Genomic DNA, 13,535 nt, shown 5'->3' on the forward strand with positions numbered 1-13,535 from the left:
AGTACATGAGAGGGGGGAGGGTCAGAGGGAGAAGCAGGCTCCCCGCTGAGCAGGGAGCCCGATGCGGGACTCGATCCAGGGACTCCAGGATCATGACCTGAGCCGAAGGCAGTCGCTTAACCAACTGAGCCACCCAGGCGCCCGTGAAGATAAATTCTAACTTCTCCTCACTTTCCAAGTGGCCCCTGTGCTTGCTCTACTTTACATAAATGACAGAAGAGAATGCATGGTTGGCGAACACATTTTGAAGTGATGTTTTATTGGGGGACCAAATGGACGTTAAAATAGGCTGAGATGTAACAAGAGAAGGGAAATCACTTTCAGGACCGGAGGGTTTAAATTCTGGCATTTGATGCTTAGAAAGCTGATATGTACCTTTTTAGAAGAATCTTAATGTTTGTCTTATGCAAGAGAAAATAGATCTCAGGTCCCTGCGGGCAAGCATCTCTCTGCATGAGCCCTGCAGGTGTAGATCACCTATGTGTCTGACACGGGTGATGAAAGAGCACATATTATTTTCTCTTTTTAACACTGTTTGAAGTTTTGGGAAGTGCAAGAATTTCCCTGATAAGCTATGTAAGAAATGTGATCAGATAAACACGATTTATGAATCTTGAGGGAAATTTGCAGGGGAGGTATCAGCTTCCTTCTCCTTATTTCCTTGTGTTTCTGACATCAGAGTTCCTTTTGCATCCTGACTTTAATCACTGGTTCATTAAGGGTATAAATTAAATAATAAACGATGAAGAATAAGACCAACGTAAAACCATATATCAGCCAAAGCCACTGCAGTGGCCAAATGATAAACATCCTGGTTGGGAGAAATTAGATTGTCATTTGTTTGATTACCACTAACTTCTGCTTTTGATTCTTCTGTTTATCCTAAGAAGCTCTCACACTGAGAAAAATATCTTTTAAGTAGCAAAATAATTATTCACTAATTTTCAAAAAAATGGAACCAAGCTCCATGACCTTCTAATGGTGTGAACCTTCTGGAACACTTCCCTCCCTGTTGGGCAAAGCTAGTGGAAAGTAGTGAAAACACAGACCTGGGCTTGAGTCTTATCTCTGCCATTTACCTGCTGTGACTGAGCCTTGGTGATCTCATCTGCCAAGTGGGTACTATTAAGATAGGACTCATGTGAAGTCTTGGAGAAGGTCCATGAAACACCTTGCACCCCCTCCCGGTTCTCAGCAGGCTCCCATCTCCTGCTTTCAGCTCTGTCAGATCCCCCCAGGACCCAGACAGATCCACGGAGACACACAGAGGACAGATTCACTGTCTAGCAGAGGCAACATCGTGAATGCAGCTGTAGTTCTCAGAGGAACTTTGGGGTGGACCCAACCCCCCAGGGAGAGAAGGGCAGAGGGGAGGGGGGAGCTGTGGTGGGAGGGGCTGCCTCTGAGTCACTGTGTGAGCAGAAGATTGGAGGCCTCATCTGTAAGAGTAGGAGCAGGTAGGGGAGGAGAAGAGAGGCAGCAAAGCCCACAGGACACCCAAACCAACTCATTTCTGCCCAGAGGTCTCACCAACACTCTCCCGATTTGGATGGAGCCTCCTTTCCCACACTTGGCTTTAATGAGACGGGGGATCCTCCCCTTCTGGTCTACCCCACTGATCTGTCCTTTTCTTTCCTTGGCATTTGGGGTCTTCACTGCCTGGGGGTGGGGCAGGATACACCCCATGCTCTGTGGACCCTATCTCTCCAGAGGAGATGGAGGGAAGAGGGAATAATGGTCTTAAATTCTTTCCTGAGCTCAGCTGGAAGAGGGCTGATGGTTCCTGGAGCGTGCATTGCACCACAGCCCTTTCGAGGAGCTCTGCACGCCCGTGTCCCTAGCTGGTTCTCACTGCAGTATAGCCAGTTCTGCATTCAGACAGCCCCGGGTTTGACTCTTGGCTTTGCCATTTACCACCAGCTGTGTGACCTTGGGCAAGGTCTTAATCCTGCGTGAGCTTCATTTTCTCACCTCTCAGATGTGGGTGGTGACAGTGTGTCTCTCTCAGGGCTGTTGAGAGCACTGGACAAGGCAGCAGTGCTAACTGAGCTCCAGCACGTAGTGAATGCGCCGTAAACGTGAACTTAAGAAAATAAATGGGCTTCCCTTTGAGGCAGGTTGGTAATGTTTTGCTTCATTTTTGGAGTTGGAGAAACTACGGGTTAGATGTGAGGGATGCCTGGGTGGCTCAGTCGTTAGGCGTCTGCCTTCGGCTGAGGTCATGATCCCGGGGTCCCGGGATCGAGTCCCGCATCGGGCTCCCTGCTCAGCGGGGAGTCTGCTTCTCCCTCTGCCCCTCAGCTTGCTCGTGCTCTCTCTCTCTCTCAAATAAATAAATAAAATCTGAAAAAAAAAAAGGTGATGTGGCTCATCCAAGGTTCACCTGACACCTTGGTGAGGGGGACTTGGGTTTTCCACAGGATCCCGTGATCAATAGCACAAGTTTTGGAGTCCACAGAGCTGGACTTGACACTGGATGCACTCTTCCTTGGCCAGGCGACCTTGAATGAGTCACCATTGCCTCTGAGCCTTGATTTTCCTCTCTGTAAGATACGGCTGCCTGTCTCCCTTCCAAGAGCAGCCTTGGTGTCTCCTGGCCCAGGGACATTTTGCAGGGGTTGAAAGCAGAAGCTATCTGAAGACAGCCCTTTTTTTCGGTTCTTTGTGAAAACCTGAGTTTAGTGAGAAGGTAAAAGCCAGAATCCCAGGTGGCTGGGGAGAAGAGTGATCCAAAGCCAAGGATGCAGGAGAGAGGGTCCCAGGGTCACGGGTCCCTTGAGTTTTGACATCCTGGGCTCTGCTGCCTTGAGGAGGTGGTGGGGCCTCTGGGTGAAGTTACCGGCTGGTAACCCAATCCTGAGCTTAAACCTAAGGCACAGTGATTTCAAATCTTGGCAAAGAATTTGGACGCTAGGCACATTAGGGAAGTGGACAGGGCTGGACTTCAGGGGTCAAATCCCTTTGGACAGTGGGCATCCCTTATAGGGGGAGCCAGGGTGGCATGAAGGCCAGGTGCCTTCCCTTGTTCTGTGCTCTGTATGAGACCCGAGGATTCGATGTGCAATGCTGGAAAGTGAGAGAAGCTCACTACACACTGAGACTCCATTTTTGACCAGCCCAGTAGGGTGAGAGCTCTGAGTCCCACTGAAGGTGCTGTAATAAGAATGAACGAAAGAACATTCTGTGTACATCTGAGAGCACAGGGTAAGAGTAACAGGTGCAACGAGATGAGGAGGGAAGAGAAGAGACCCACTGGAGGGCTCTGCTCAGCTGAGCCGTGCTACCATTTTGCCCACCTTAACCATCTGGTCTTAACCCACCAAAATGTGGTTCACTGGTAGAAATTAATGCTGGGGCCAGGGTCGTTGGGGCACTGCCTCCCAAGGCCTACCCAGATTCCTCTCGAGCCCCTCCTCTGCCTCAGTCCTGGCCTTGGTGTCCTCAAGGTGTCTACCTGCCACCCATTTGAGGGAAAAACAGCTTGCAGCCTCGTCATCCTTATCTCTACTCGCCAGCAGCGGCAGACGGTGTGAGGATCAGAATCTCCACCGTAGCCATTTGCCGAGCCCGGGAGCCCATCTGGCACCAGCATTATCCAGCCAGCCCTCACCACGGGCCCGTGAGTGCTGGTCTCGGGCCCAAGGTTCTCAGAAGAGGGAGCTGAATGGGAAAGAGGGGGACTGATTTTCTTGAGGCCATGGGGTTACCAGTGCTGCGATTCACCTGGGTGCTGGTGCGGGGCACGCTCGTAAACATTACTGGCTTGCTGAGCAGAACCTCCATGGAGCGGAGCCCTGGCCTCCTGGGTCTAGCGTGGTGCTAACGCCGAGCGGCCCCATCAGGCTGTCTGCATGTCGGTGACTACCTCCTTCTGTGCGTGCTGATTCGTGGTCCTGTCCGAGGGTGAGGACCGCACCAGCCCCGAGCCGTCCTGTGAGTTGTCCTCACACACCTTAGGAGTCCTCCTCATATGGTATCACTTTCCTGGTCCCAGACAGGCCCCCCAGCTTCTTACATCCCGGCGGGGGGAAGGGGTAAAGTAGGAACACAGGTTTCATACAACACAGGTTTTCTGAAATGAGGAAGAGGCCCCAAATGAAGCAACAACAGAAAGCTACTCACGGTGGTCTGTGGCTGAGCTCCCTGACCCTGCCGGGCGCTGAGGAGTCCTGGTGGTTGTGTGTCTAGGAGCTGGCCCTGGGTCCCGGCCAGAGCTCCTGTTCAACAGCCACCCCAAGGCAGCTTTCTCTCGCTTTTACTCTTTCTCACAGACGAGTGAGCATGAGGAGGTCTGGCCTTCCGTCCCTGTCACCACTTCCCCTCTGGGTCGCCCCAGTGCCACAGGCTTCTTGTGCCTGTAATTGAGCTCTTTCTCACAAGGAACTCTGGCCAGGGCAGGGCATAGGTATAGGTCCTGGAGTCAAGGGACCTGGGTTCTACTCCAGCGGAGCTGTTGTGACCCTGAGCAATTCATTTCATCTTCCTAAACCTTAGTTTCTTCATCTGCAAAATGGAGGTACTGCATCAGCCTTACGCAGACCACCTGGAAGGACATTCCATTCCGATCCCTCTTGCCTATCAGATCAGAGCTTTGAAATCCAATGCCTATAGGCGCCCGCCAGATAACAGAGATGGGTGAAGGGTGCTGGTATGTTGCAACAGAGAGCGGTGGGGACTGTGGGGGGACGGGGACACGTGAGCCAGTCAAAGGCGCTGGCATCTCTCAAGGACAGCCAGGACTTGCTGCATGGGAATGCAGACCCAAGTGCCAGCTTCCGAGCATTTGGAACATGTGCCCCATTTTCCAAGAGAGAATAGAAATCCCGACTTCCAATTTGTAATGGCTTCCAATTTTAGAATGTTGACCACAAAGTCAGATCTTTTAAAAAGGCTATGTGGGTCAAAACCAACCCCATTTTTCATTTATATTTGCTAGACCACGGGCTCCCTGAAGGCAGGGATCTTGTCCCTCATGCCCAGTCCTGGGCTTAGTAAATACACAGGTACCTGGTCCACATAAAAGTGTTTTCAGACCTGTTATCAGATAGAATAAATATTTTCAAGTTTTTATTTAAATTCCGGTTAGCTAACATACAGTGTAATATTAGTTTCAGGTGTAGGATTTAGCGATCCCTCACTTACATACAACACCCAGTGCTCATCACTACAAGTGCCCTCCTTGCTGCCCATCCCCCATTTAACCCATCCCCCCCCGCCCACCTCCCCTCCAGCAGCCCTCAGTATGTCCTCTGTAGTTAAGAGTCTGTTTTATGGTTTATCAGATAGGTAACATGAAAATCTACTTCTTCCTAGGGGTACAGAGATGAGTATGATAAGGTTCCTGCCCTCCCTGGTGAATGGCATTTGATTATTTCGTCAGATCTTTTTACTTACTGCCCCCCTATCCCAGACCCCAAGGGATGGACCTGGGCCAGTGGTTCTCAGGAAGGGAGATTTTGCCCCTGAGGCAGAGCTGCCAGATTCAGCAAGTAACAATATAGGATGACAATACCGGACATACACAAACTAAAAAATTAATTGTTGTTTCTCTGAAATTGAAATTTAACTGGGCATTCTGTATTTTCTCTGGCAAACTTACACAGAGGCGACGTCCGGCACCATCCGAAGCGGCACCGCTGGGACGGTTCTACTGACATCCAGGGAGTGGCGGTGGAGAATGCTAGAAAACATGCAAGAGTGTGCGCAGGCTCAGTGTCCACAGTGCTGGATGCCGAGGCCCCACCGCAGCCGGCGGTGGGGAATGGCGGGCTGAATGCATGAATGATGCTCGAATGAGCGAATGAATGAAGAGAACAAAGAAGCTACTTTAAGACTAAGGGGGAACAAACACCAGGAATCTGGGTTCTAGTGGGGTCTCGGCTCCTGTCCGGCTGTGACGTCACTTCCTTTGTCTCACCTGTATTTCCCCATTCCTAAAGTGAGGAAGTTGGAGTTAATTGGTGTTTCTATAACTTCTGCATGCATTGGCTGAAGTCAGCTCCGGGAGGCCTGAGAATCTGCATTCCTAACAAGTTCCCAGGGGATGTTGTTGGTCCTTGGACACACCTTGGGTAGCCCGGCCGGTGGGTCAGGAAGTCTGTTCTCTTTTTCCCCAGACAGGGCTAGGTGCATCTGCACAGGAGGGCCCAGGAGCTGATTTTCTCAAGCTGGTTTTTCCAGCGTGGACAGCCAGCTTCACCAGCCCATGCCCTGTGAGACTCCGCCATCTACTGGATGCATCTATCCCATGCTGGGCCTCAGGCTGAGCTATATTTAGCTCCTGAGGGAGGGAGGAACATTCAGGGGGGCCTCTCTCCCAGCAGGCCCCGGGGAAGCAGCCTTTGTTAAAATCTGGGCCATCTGACCCCTTCAGATGACTCAGTTTCCCATATGCATGTTGGTGCCTGAATTAACCTAGGAACATGAAAACAATGTGCACTTGCAAGCATGTGGGATAAGTTTTGACCAAACTGTTACTTTTTAACTTTTAAAAACCCGATGTCCAGCTATTTTAATTTATTAAAGGCAAATGCTGGGGGCGCCTGGGTGGCTCAGTTGGTTAAGCGACTGCCTTCGGCTCAGGTCATGATCCTGGAGTTCCAGGATCGAGTCCCGCATCGGGCTCCCGGCTCGGCGGGGAGCCTGCTTCTCCCTCTGACCCTCCCCCCTCTCATGTGCTCTCTCTCTCTCAAATAAATAAAACCTTTAAAAAAAAAAAAATAAATAAAAAATAAAGGCAAATGCTGGTGGTGATGCGTATATGGAAAAGGATTGCGTATCTTTACAAAGTTCTACTACAGGTACTCTTTTAGGTGGTTGCATAAGGCATGTTTAAAACGTGGTGATTCACTTATCAAGCTAAGAAAAGAACCCAAACCAATAGCACCGTCGGCAAGCATGTGCTGAGACAGACACCCTCGGACACTTAGTGGGAGCGTGACCTGAAAGTAAGCCGACACCAGGTTTTACAGTGAGGGCTGGTGGTTTGAGTGCAGCCTCTGGAACTGGTCTAGACCTAGGTTTCATTGCTGGCCCGGGGAGAACCTATGTTCTGTGTGTCAAAGCACTTTCTTTTTCTGGTCTTAATTTCTTCAACTGGAAACAAGGAGCTTGAAGATGGTGGATGTTTCTCAGACTTTATTTTTTTAATTTAATTTTTATTCTTCTAAAGATTTTTACTTATTTGAGAAAGAGAAAGAGAGAATGAGAGCATGAGCATGAGTGGGGGGAAGGGTAGAGGGAGAGGGACAAGCAGACTTCCTGCTGAGCCCGGAGCGCGAAGGAGCTCGATCCCAGGACCCCAAGATCATGACCTGAGCCAAAGTCAGACGCTTAACCAACTGAGCCACCCAGGCGCCCGATGTTTCTCAAACTTTAACTTCATCGGAATCAGCAGGAGGGCTTCAAGAGCTCAAAGTACAGAGATGCTGATTTGACAGTTCCAGATGGGCCTCACAGTCCACATTTCTTAATCAGCTCCCTTGTCACCTATGTGACACCTGGGTCATGTGCCCCTCCAAGCCTTAGCTTCCTCACCTGGGAATCTTCAAAGGATGATTGCAGGTATTATGTGAGACAGCCCCGCACAAAGCTGTCATTGCTCTCATGAATCTTTTTTTTTTTTTAAAGATTTTATTTATTTATTCATAAGAGACAGAGAGAGAGAGAGAGAGGCAGAGGGAGAAGCAGGCTCCCCGCTGAGCAGGGAGCTGGATGCCGGACTTGATCCCAGGACCCTGGGATCATGACCTGAGCCGAAGGCAGACGCTTAACCATCTGAGCCACCCAGGCACCCGCTCTCATGAATCTTAAACATGCTCATAGCATTTGAAATAGTAATTAACTTATAGAAATCTATTTTAAGAAATTAATCATATGATCAAAGATGGTTACATTGGTATTATTTATGATAGTGAGAACCAGGAGCCATTCTAAGCATCCCATAATAGAAGAATTATTTAATAAATTATGGTACGTCATGTGCTGAAATGTAATGCAGCTATTAGAAATTGTTTTTAAAAAAATCACAATCACTTTGGAAAATGCTCACAATATAATATTAAGAGAAAAGAGCAAAAGCTTGGATATTATGAGATGATATCTACATGTTAAATATATGAAGAGGTGCTCAACAGGGGCAGGGGTAGGAGGTAGGGATTTGGGGTAGGGGGTTAGGTCCTTTCCCCTCTCCCTTCTATATTTGAGCCACTGGGGTCTGGGGCCTTATTTCAGTTTCTTAAAGATGCCCCACTTTCTCCATCCTCAGGGCCTTTTGCTGTTCTCTCGACTAGAAATGGCTTCCCTCCATCATTCAGATGTCAACTGCAATGCCATTGCCTCCCCTGGGAAGCCCTCCCTGACTACCCAGGCAAGGTTAAGCCCCACTGTCATAAGCACTTCTTACACTATAATTCTTGTCCTTCCCTCTCACATGGCTGTCCACTCCATCACAGCACAGGTCTCCCTATCGTATTCACTGCTGTATCCTTTGCAATTGGCTGTGGTGCCTGGCACCTAGTACGTGCTCAATAAAATATTGTGACCAAGTAGACTTTGATGAGGTCACTCAAGTTTTATTTGGGAGGCAAGTTGGAAGACTTGGTGGGCATCATGTTAATCCTTAGGCAATGCTGTCCTCAAGCTCTGCAGACCTTGGGCAAGTCCTTTTCCCTCTCTGGGTCTTAGTCTCCTTTAAAGATGAAATGATCGGGTTTCCAGGAACGACAGATAGATTTTAGCTTCAGCGCCAAGTCTGGTACGTTGGTGGTTGTTACCCAACCATAGCGTTGAGAAGGATTCTGAAGCTGAGTATAAGCTCAGTAGGAAAATGTGTCTGATCAATTAATCAATTAATGAGGTCTGCAGTGGCGTAAGAGGGGTCACAGTAGTCCGCAGGCCAGGTTTTGTCATCCTTGGGATGTAATTCTTAAGGTGTCCAGGGGGTCAGGGTTTAAACCCTTAAAGAGGTTTAAGGATCTGACAAAATTTAAGGCCAGTATGGCAAACGCAGCTTGGTGCAAGGGCAGGTGGAGAGCTGGTTGCAACTTCAGAGCGGAGTGGCCAGACTATAGGATTTCTCAAAAGAAGTGGAATTCCTTGATTTTGTAATCGAACACGGTGAGGGGCAAACAGCACACGTCCGTCCGTGGGGCTGAATCTGTCCTGTGGGCCCTGCCGGCTCTGGCGTTTCCTGTTGGGCCCATTTGCTCCCCCTCCTGCCCCTCCCAGCGAGGATAGCTGGAAACTTCCAGATGAATACACATACCTCCCCTCCCCAGGGGTACCTCCTCTTTTCCAAGGCGTTGCCTTTGTGTTTCAGAAGAAGGAAACATGTGACTTCACATCCCTTCACAGCTCCCCCTGACATCCCTCAGACTCAACCTTGGTTAGTTGTGAGGGTTTTTTTTTTTTTCCTGATTATGAAAGTAAACAGTAACAAACAATGTCCACAGAGGTGTCAAGTTACAAAAGAGAAGACACAGAGTAAGACAGGTAGGACAGGACTATTTTTGTAGATTAGAAAACACCTGCTCCTACAAAGCAGTGCAGCACAGTTTACAAGGATGCATTAAAGTCAAGGAGACTTAGGGACCCAGGGGGTAACGCAGAGGGGTTACCTGTGGCAGGGGAGGGAGGAAAGGAGACAAAAGAAACTCAGTACATCAGTAAAATTGATACAGCAGAGGGTCCTTGCCCAGAGTGCAATGATGGTGAGCTACAGACCGAAGGGGCCTGCTTCAGACAGTAAACTCGCCCAAGGGTCCCCCAGAACAAGTAATAATTTTCAAGGCAGACATTTTTTGAAATTTAGAAAAATATAAGGAAGAAGACAAAAATGCCCCCAGAACCTGCCACAGGGGAGGAGGTGGCCATCGCTAACTCTTAACTGTGTTTCTTTCTAAGCTGCCATGCATCCAGGCCAGGGGTGTTGAGGGACTCAGCATGCCCAGGGGGGCCCTGGGGACAGAGGAGAGAGGACAGTTGAAGAGATACCTTACAGCGGTGATCAACAGAACTGGACTTTGGAGCCAAACTTTGGGCTTGGGAGCTCAGCCCCCGCAGGGGGGTATTTCAGTCTGTTCTTTGCCCTTGTGGCCAGCCCAGCCCTAGCAGTAAACAACCCATGCTATAAATAACAGCGTGGGCTGGGGTGAGTGCAGATCTGAGCCTCGAGACTCTCAAAGCATTCATTAATAGCCTGGGCGCTCATCACGGGCTCAGACAGCGGTTCAAGCATAGGCGGGTAACACCCCGGCATCTTCAGTAACAGAACGCTGGGTATGGATTTTTGAGAAGCAGGATAGCACACTGGTTAAACATCTGGGCTCTAAGCACAGATGGACCTGGGCCTCTATTCCCAGTTCTCCCGGCGAACAGCTGTGTGACCTTGGTCAAGGGACTTGATTTCCTTAAATCTCAGTTTTCCCACCTACTGATACTACCTAGCATTTACATGCAAAAATCGGAAAGCATATAAATATCAGGGACCAGGGACGAGTGGAAACACAAGATATATAAGGTAGAGAGAGATCTTGTCACTGACAAAGACTCTGATGGAACTGTAGTTGGGCTCCTCTGAACCCTTTTTCCAAGTTGGCCTTGATGTTGGCCCCTGTCTTGTATTAAGTCTGCCCAGCCAGGTCTTAGCAAAGAATCCTGCTAAATCATCCCCCCACCCCTGATGCTCATTAAGTTCCTCATCTCTCACCTTTGATGTCCAAGTCCTTGGCCTGCCTTCAGCAAGAACCCTGTTAGGTGGTTTAGAGTGCCCCTACGCTGGAGGTCTCCTGTAACCGATCCCTCACCTTGCTCCTTGGCTGTGAATCCCCAGCTGTCTGTCCTGTACTGGGAGTAGAGCCCCATCTCCCACCCCTAACGCAGTATTCTTCAATCAAGTCTTCGCTACTCTTTATTTTTTATTTTTTAAAAAGACTATTTATGTTTGAGAGAAAGAGTGAGAGTGCATGAGCAAGAGAGAGCAGGAGGTGGGGAGGGACAGAGGCAGAGGGAAAAGCAGACTTTCTGCTGAGCAGGGAGCCCAGTGCAGGGCTCGATCCCAGGACCCTGAGATCATGACCTGAGCCAAAGGCAGACGCTTAACTGACTGAGCCACCCAGGCGCCCTTCCCTACTATTTAAACAATTATCAGAATACTTTTTAACATCCCCAATCTGAAACCAAAAATTTAAAAGTTAACTCAGGAGAAAACTGGTATCAGGCAGTAAATCCTACACTTGCATTGTAAACTCCATACTATCCCGGTACCTGGCACAAAGACCCAAACCAGGGTAGGCCCTCAGCAAGGGTTCATGGAATGAATAAAAGTGAAGTGTCCCTCATGAAAAGATGCTCAATGTCACTGATCACCAGGGACATGCAATTTAAAACTACGATAAGATGCCACCTCACACCTGTCAGAATGGATAAAATCAAGAACAACTGGTGTCGGCGAGGATGCGGAGAAAGGGGAACCCTCTTGCACTGTTGGTGGGAACACAAGCTGGTGCAGCCACTCTGGAGAACAGTATGGAGTTTCCTCAAAAAGTTAAACATAGGACTGCCACGTGATCCAGCAATTGCACTAGGAGATGTTTATCCAAAGAATACAAAGATACTAATTCAAAGGGATACATGCACCCCAATGTTTCTAGCAGCATTATCTACAGTAGCCAAACTATGGGAACAGCGCAAGTGTCCGACTGATGAATGGATAAAGAAGATGTGACACACACACACGCGTGCGCACACACACACAATGGAATATTACTCAGCCATAGAAAAGAATGAAATCTTGCCATGTACAGTGATGTGGATGGAGCTAGAGTATTATGCTAAGTGAAATAAGTCAGTAAGAGGAAGACAAATGCCATTTCACTCATATGTGGAATTTAAGAAACAAAACAAAAAAGCAGAGGTAAAAAAAAAAAAGAGAGAGAGAGGCAAACCAAGAAACAGACTCGGAACTCTAGAGAACAAACTGATGGGTACCAGAGGGGAGGTGGGTGAGGGATGGGGGAAATAGGTGATGGGGATGAAGGAGTGCACTTGTGGTGAGCGCAGGCCGATGCAGGGAAGTGTGCAATCACTATATTGTACATCTGAAATAATATTATGCTGTCTGGTAACTAACCGGAATTTAAAGAAAAACTTAAAAAAAAAAAGTGGAGTGTCCTTGGGATGGTAAAACTAATAGGGGCCAGAGTGTTGAAGAACCGAGTTCGGTCTGCTCCGTCAGCGGGGGAAGGTGGGTCAGAGTGTAGAGAAGGAGCCCCGTGGGCAGGAGGTCGGTGTCCAGGTCCCTGTTCTGCCCGAGCTGCCTCTCTGAGCCCCAGTCTTCTCAGTTGTAAAATGAGGAGGGGTTGGTAAGAGGTTTTTTTTTTTTAAATTCTTTTTAAGTGTAATCCATGACAAATTCGTTTTACATCATGACCCAGTCCACCTCTATTACTTACATACTGTATCTAAAATTGCAAGGTCAATTTCAGGAAATGGTAATAATCCTTATGATGTGGGATACCCTCTGACATTTTCATTTCTATCTTCTTTACTTCTACTCTATTTCATTTTTAAAAAATGCTCTTTGTAGCCAAAGAAACAATTCTGATCACCCACTCACTGCAGGGTCACGATCTGAAATTTGCAAACCATTGGTTAGAGGGCCTCAGGTCTCCATCTGAATTCGAGGCTGCCCACGTATTCCTGCCTCCGAGTCTGGGTTCTGCCCTTCTGCCAGCCTGCAGGCCCATCACTCCTGCTTACCTCTTTGATCTTGACTCTTCCAGGCCTAATCCAAGTCCTTCCTCCCACAGGGGGTCTTCTCTATCACAGCACCAGTCCCAGTTCTCAGTCTGGCTTGTTTTTCGTAAAGGGTCCTATCTACTATTTGTGTGCTCAGGTGTCTCCACCTGTTCCTGGGACAGTGGAGGAGTTAAAAAGGCCAAAGACACATTCAGGGTCCAGGTGTTGAGTTGGAGTGAGCAAGACTCAGTGAATAGGGATGGTGAGAAGGCAGCTTATGAGGGGGTGACAACCTCCTGGAGGTGGAGGAAGCCCTCATTTCACTCCCCAGCTGCACCCCTGCCTGAAAGAATTCAGGGGAGTGGAGGAAGGGGAAACAGAGGGTTGGGGACAAAATGAGCCGCTAGGCTGGAGGAGGAGCAGGAAGAACTGTCCCCTGAACAAAGAGGGGCCTACATCCAAGGTCCCAGTGCAGGGGTCAAAGGAAATGGGTCAAAGGGAGGCGCTTCCTGCCGCCTGGCTGGCTGGGCCCCTGGTGATTAAGCAACCCTGAGGTCAGCAGCTGCCGTTTCCACTCTGGGCAGAGGCCAAAGCGTCCAGTCGGCTGAATACTCCTGACCCCGAGTTGGCTCGAGAAGTATGGATTGGTTTATCTTGAGCCTTCCAGGAAAACAAAGTTATTTCATAGTATTAAATCATCAACTGAATAGTGACAAACACCCTCCCCTTGACCAAATTCTATTCAGGCTCCCCTGAACTTCTCAGGCCTTGACTTTTGGATTTCTGTGCTCATTCCT

General features: G+C 48.9%; 1 protein-coding gene across 6 annotated transcripts in view; it reads right to left on the bottom strand.

Annotated features, from left to right (window-relative positions):
* Nucleotides 1–13,117, bottom strand: part of CNR2 (cannabinoid receptor 2) — a 28,469-nt gene extending 15,352 nt beyond the window's left edge. For 2 of the 6 annotated variants that reach the window (XM_081817736.1, XM_081817735.1), the window contains exon 1: nucleotides 12,760–13,117. The gene's annotated coding sequence lies outside the window, so the exon portion shown is untranslated. The other 4 variants (XR_014144726.1, XM_081817739.1, XM_081817733.1 and 1 more) reach the window with 4 other exon arrangements.
* Nucleotides 13,118–13,535: the final 418 nt, after the last annotated feature.

This window comes from Leptonychotes weddellii, chromosome 4, assembly GCF_054177405.1.
Source record: "Leptonychotes weddellii isolate Sample4059 chromosome 4, ASM5417740v2, whole genome shotgun sequence".
NCBI lineage: Eukaryota > Metazoa > Chordata > Mammalia > Carnivora > Phocidae > Leptonychotes > Leptonychotes weddellii.